Genomic DNA, 6,575 nt, shown 5'->3' with positions numbered 1-6,575 from the left:
ACAGGAAGTCACTAGAGTTTATTAAGTAAGGGAGAGACTTGATCAGACCTGCATTTTAGGAATATAAATTTTGTGGCTCATTTGGAATGGGGAGAGACTTAAAGTAGGCAGAGACTTACCAGTGGGCTATTGTAGTCATCTAGATATGAAGTGATGAAGGTCTGCACTAGAGAGGTGGCAGTGTCAAAGAAGAGAAGGGGGACATATTTGAGAGTTATTGCAAAGGTAAAATTGGCAAGCCCTGGATATTGGAGGGGAAGGAGGGAGGTGTGTGGTAGGAGAAAATGAAGAGTCCTGAAGAATTGGGAAGATGGTGTCACCCTCTATAGTAATAGGGAAGGTGGGGAGGACTTAAGGGGAAAGACAATGAGTTTCATTTTGGTTATGTTGAGTTTAAGATGTCTACTGGATGTCCAGATAGAGATGTCTGAAAAACAGTTGGAGATGCAAGATTTGAGGTCAGCAGAGAGATTGGGGCAGGAAAGGTAGCTCTGAGAATCATCAGCATAGAAATGATAACTAAATCCATGGGAGCTGATGAGATTCACCCAATAAAGCAGTATAGAAGGACAAGAGAAGAGATCCCAGAACAGAACTCTGAGGGACCACCTGTGGTTAGAGGGCATGAACTGGAAGAGAATCCAGTATAGTAGAAAGAACAGTGGAAGGGAGCCCCAAATCTTGGATTCAAGTCCAAGCTCTGCCACTTATTTGCTGTGTGACTGGGTAACTAGCACCTCCCTCCTAGGATTTCTATAATGATAAAATGGGATAAAATGTGTAAGGTGCTTTGTAAACCTTAGAGTTCTTTGTAAATGCTAATGATAATTATTATTGGGGAATTTAGGAGATCATTATGAATAGAGCAAAGAGTTCATGCAGGGGAATAATAGGAAGTAAAGCAGATTATGGTTAGTTTATGGAGGGCCTTGAATAACGAGTTAAGGGATTTAGACTTTCACTTATGGACAATGAGGTAACCCAACATTTTAGAACTGGCAGATGGTATTATTATTAATCAAACAATAATCAAAAAGCACTTATTAAGTGTGTCTATGATATACCAGGCACTGGACTAAATGCTGGGGATACAAAGATAAGGAAAACTAGTCCTTGTCAAGGAGCTTACATTCTGACTGGAAAGATGGAATGCACATGTATGGGTTCACCCAAAACCTATACAGATCAAATACATGATAACCCAGGCAAAGAGAGGAAGCATCTATCAATGTGAAGATGTGGCATTTTGACACAGTGTCGTGCAAGGATGGATTTTGAACTTTTGTGATTCAAATGGAACAGTGTAGGTCAGTGATAGGCAACCTTTTGAGCTTGATGCGTCAAAAATCGCCAAAAAACCGAACATAACTCAGGTGGTGTGTCACTTTGAGAAAAAAAAACATAATTTCATGATACTTAGTTTAAATAACAAAATGTATAATTGTAATATATAACTGTATTTAATAAACCAAAATAGGTAAATTAATATAGGTAGAATTGTCATCTATAGTGCACAGAGTGTCTACACTACACTACAGAAAATGTTTCATCTTTAGCATGTAGCCCCATACTTCTCTGTATGCAGCCACATGTCATCAAAAATGGTTATGCGTGGAGCATGCCATAGATTTGCCATCACCAGTGTAGTTGGATGTGGTGGGGAATTAGTTCAGTAGTGGGAGGACAATCCCCAGAGACATCAGGAATCTTTTAAAAACTAGCCTCAAGACTATTCTTCCCCAAAAGTCAATTACCTCTCAAAGAAAGAACCTTCAACTTCATCATGGGGGAAATTTTCCTTCCTTTCCGGTTTGTTCATGGCATGCCATTTGCGTCTTCTTTGATCAGTTGGCCTAGGTGTTTTGTGTAACATGTGTAAACATAAAAGCAATGCTTTCTTCCACTGGAGGAGACCAGTGACTAGTCCCTGGCTTTTGGCCAGATCTTAATCCAAGCTTTAGAATGGCCTGGCTTCCAAATCTGAATAACAGCCACTATGACTATGGATGGAACAGAAGGGAAGAGGGGTTGACTCTGGGGACAAAGGCATTTACATAGTGCCTCTGACTTAAGCCTCCAGTGGTTCAGGCAGCCAAACAATGCCTGGGAGGGAAATGTGAAACTCTCCTTGGGAACCGACATGGCACAAACCTCCCTGACCTTTCCCTCCTGCCAAAGTCTCCCAGAGAGCAGATGATCACTTATCATTCTGGAAGAACAAACCCTGTAGTGAACAGGGAGCCACTGACCTGCAGAAAGCTCGCTGCCTCCTCAGAAGCCATTTCCTTTGCAATTGGGAGCGGGAACTCCACTTTCTTATCCCCAAATACTGTAGCATCTGTAGGAGAAAGAGAGACATGTGTTTGGCCTCTGAGGCAAACCTTTTGCCAGGCAAGATAAAGTGATGCATTTCTTAAGGCGATCTCTTTTCGTCCTCTGAACACATTCCAGCATTAAAGAACAAGGTCTATACAGAATAATAAATAGGTGTTGGAACAATCACGACCTAAGTGCCAGCTCCCTCCTGCCTTTAAACCTGGCAGGGCTGGGAACTGAATTGCCTTATTTGACTATGGAATAGGCAAAGCACAAAAAGGAAGAGGGAAAGTATCCCTGAGAACACCCCATGAGCTTGTGTTTGATGTGAAAAAAAAGTCTGCGATAAGAGGAACAGTTGTGTTTTTACTGGTGAGTGCTTGGGTCTCGCTGCCAACAGAACTACCACCGGTAATAATATTTTCAAAATGTTAACATTTGAGCACCAAGCACTGAATTATGACCTCTTCTCTATTCCCCAAAGGCCAATCCTAACCCTAATGCCTCCTCATGCACCAGTTTTCACTTGACAGACTTGTCTATGGGGCAGCTAAAAGCCACAGTGGAGTGCCAGCCTGGAGTCAGGAAGATCTAAGGTCAAATGTGATTGCAGACTGACTAACTGCAACTTTGGATGAATCACTTACCCCTGTTTGCCTCCGTTTCCTTATTTGTAAAATGAACTGAAGATGGAAATAGCAGACCACTCCAGTATTTTGCCAAGAAGATGTCAAATGAAGAGTCAGACGTGACTAAAAGCATTCAGCAACAACAGGTTCTCTAGAGTGAATTTTTAATCCTAAACCATCTCTTCTACATCTTGCAGTCATATTCACCTAGCTGGTTTGTGCTCAGGAAAAGCAAACCAAAAGCTAAATCTAACCCTAGCCATATAAAATGTAAGTAGGTCAATCTTTTGTGTACATACATAAATATGTATCTGGGACAGAAACTATATGAAACAATACATTTTAGATTATTTGTTCATTGTTTTCAATTATCCATGCCACTATGTGCTTTAATGAAGGTGAATGACTAAGTTGATACCATTTCATGGTCTTGAATTACTGCTGAAAATTGACTTGAGGAAATAGTTCTTTGACTGTGCTTTACTGGATTCTTCCCAAGCCAAGAGTATCCTTTCCCATTAGGAGAGAGAACATATGGTGGAAAGAGCACTAGCTTTATTTCAGAGCACGGGGTTCAAATTCCAGCTCTGCTGCCTAGTACATTTGCTATTTAACCTTGGACAGCTAGTGGTACACTAGTGGTTAGAGCACTGGGCATCTGTTCTCAAACAGTTATTAGCAAATCACTTAGCCTGTTTGCCTTAGTTTCTTCAAGTGTAAAATGGCATTGTTGTGAGGATCAAATGATATAATAATAGCTAGCATTTATGTAGCATCTACTGTATATTAAACATTGTGCTAAATATTGTCTTTTGGTCTTCACAACAACTCTGGGAGATAAGTGCTATTATCATCTTCATTTTATAATTAAGGAAACTGATGCCCAGGTTAGATTGAAGTCAGATTTTGAGAGCCTTTAAATATCAAATATTAAAAAAAATTATCTCTGAAACAATAGAGAAGTGCTGAAGATTCTTCAGCAGAGAAGTGGCATAACTAGATCTGTGCGTAAGGAATATTGATTTGACAGCTACATAGACAATAATAAGCTCTTAATAAATGCTGGTGCCTTTTTCCCTTTTCTGAATCTCAGTTTCCTCATCTGTAAAATGGGGTGGCTAGACTAGACACCCTCTAAGGTCCCTTCTTGACTCTCACTCTACAGTCCCATGAAATGTCTGTCAGAGGACAGAGAAGACATTGAGAAGGAATCAAGAGCAGAGGTCAGGGGCTTAGAGACTTAGGTCTAGCTCCTGATATTGTCTCTCGGTACTAATGTATAGGATCACTTTGGGCAACCTTTTTTTTTTTTTTTAAATTTTTTAAACCCTTAACTTCTGTGTATTGACTTACAGGTGGAAGAGTGGTAAGGGTGGGCAATGGGGGTCAAGTGACTTGCCCAGGGTCACACAGCTGGGAAGTGGTTGAGGCCGGGTTTGAACCTAGGACCTCCCGTCTCTAGGCCTGGCTCTCAATCCACTGAGCTACCCAGCTGCCCGCAACCTTTTTTTAAAAACCCTTACCTTATGTCTTAGAATCAATATGCAGTATTGATCCTAAAGCAGAAGAGTAGTAAGGACTAGGCTCTCACTCCACTGAGCTACCCAGGTGCCCCCATTTTTTTTTTTAAATTTTTTAAACCCTTAACTTCTGTGTATTGACTTACAGGTGGAAGAGTGGTAAGGGTAGGCAATGGGGGTCAAGTGACTTGCCCAGGGTCACACAGCTGGGAAGTGGTTGAGGCCGGGTTTGAACCTAGGACCTCCCGTCTCTAGGCCTGGCTCTCAATCCACTGAGCTACCCAGCTGCCCGCAACCTTTTTTTAAAAACCCTTACCTTATGTCTTAGAATCAATATGCAGTATTGATCCTAAAGCAGAAGAGTAGTAAGGACTAGGCAATGGAGGTTAAATGACTTTCCCAGGGTCACACAGCTAGGAAGTGTCTGAGGCCAGATTTTGGGCAACCTTCTTGAACTTCACCTGACTGTTCTTCACTGAGTCTCCCACAGTGCTACTCACATCTATTTGAATGTTTCCTACTGCTATTCCCTGCTACCAATCCTGAAGGAGAAAGAATTCAAAGTTTTCCTCCCATGATTTGTAGAGGATTTGCTTTAAGTTTTAATAACACCCATGAAGTTCATAGTTGGCAACAGAGATAAGGCAGAAATCCCTCCTTACATCATTATGCTCACATCATTAACTATAACTCATTTCTTCCATTGGAGAGCATTCCTACACTCTACCAAAAGCTAACTGTGACTTGCCTATGCCAAGGTGATGAGCTAAATGAAAGGAAGTATAGGTATCACTCAGCAATTTGTTTCTGGTTCAGCATTTTGTTTAGGTGGCTAGTATTTAGGGAAGAGAGAGCAAGTCTGCACTAAGTCCTTTCTCCATTGCAGTTATTTCTTTTCTCCTCTGTTCTTATCTTGATCTCCATTCTCTGTGTGCCCCCAGCACTGAGTTTGGCCAGCATAGAACTGTAATAACTGCCTCTCAGCCAACTTGGCCAGAGGACAAGGGAAGTGGAGCTCCTTTGGGCTTTATGTTCCAACATACTTCTTCCACCCCCTGCAGAGAAACACTGGAGTGAATGAGCTAGGGATGCAATCTTAGGGTCCTTTTTCTCCAGGTTGAAAAAAAGTGTTTGAGAGGAAAAGGAAATCCTAAAATGTAAAAACCACTTTTCAATCACTTTTTCAATCTCTCTTTTAAACATACTGGCAAATACTAATTGGTGTTCTGTCACACACCAAGTATCCATTGCTTCTCACTTGAAAGCATTTTTCTCTCTAAGCTGAAGGACACTGAATACCAGGACCCATATAGATGCTCATCTATTTTCTCCTCCTGTCCTCATCTTGTCTTCTTTAGAATGAAAATTAGGGCAAAAGGAAGGTTTTTGAAGGCAAATTTCCACAGTGTGATTTGATGTCATCAGACTCTTCTATGTTAATTTATCCTTGTTTCAAAGCATCTTTGTTGGAATGGCTTTGGTACTATGGAGAAAATGGATGAACCCTACTAGTGCAAATTTGGGAGAAATATGTTCCCCTCAGATAAAGTAACCTCTGAAACCAAGAACTATGAGGTGTGTACATTAATGGTGATAATAGGATAAATAAGAAAGATTCACCTTTTAAAAGGATTTCTACCATACTAATCAGACTACCAAAGAATTATTTTATGGAGATAGAAAAAACACTATCCAAAATCATCTGGAAGAAAAGATCAAGAATATCAGGGGAATTAATGAAAACAATATGAAGAAAGGTAGTCTGGAAGTTTCTGATTTCAAACTATATTACAAAATGGTAATTATGAAAATAATCTGGTACTGGCTAAGAAATAGAGTAGTAGATCAGTGAAATAGATTAGGAATAAAATACAAAGTAATAAATGATCAAAGGAATCAGGTGTTTGATAAGCCCAAAGATCCAAGCTTTTCAGGTAAGAACTCAATATTTGAAAAACATTGCTAGAATAACTGAAAAACAGTTGAGCAGAAATTATGTATAGACTGACATTTCATATATTAAGATAAAGTCAAAATAGATAAATGATTAGACATAAAGGGAGATTTCCTAAGTAAATTAGGGGATCATAAAAAATGTGCCTGTTAGATG

This window comes from Gracilinanus agilis, chromosome 2 (genome assembly GCF_016433145.1).
Source record: "Gracilinanus agilis isolate LMUSP501 chromosome 2, AgileGrace, whole genome shotgun sequence".
NCBI classification, from domain to species: domain Eukaryota; kingdom Metazoa; phylum Chordata; class Mammalia; order Didelphimorphia; family Didelphidae; genus Gracilinanus; species Gracilinanus agilis.
The sequence above is the reverse complement of the archived record's forward strand: the minus strand, read 5'-3'. Positions refer to the sequence as shown.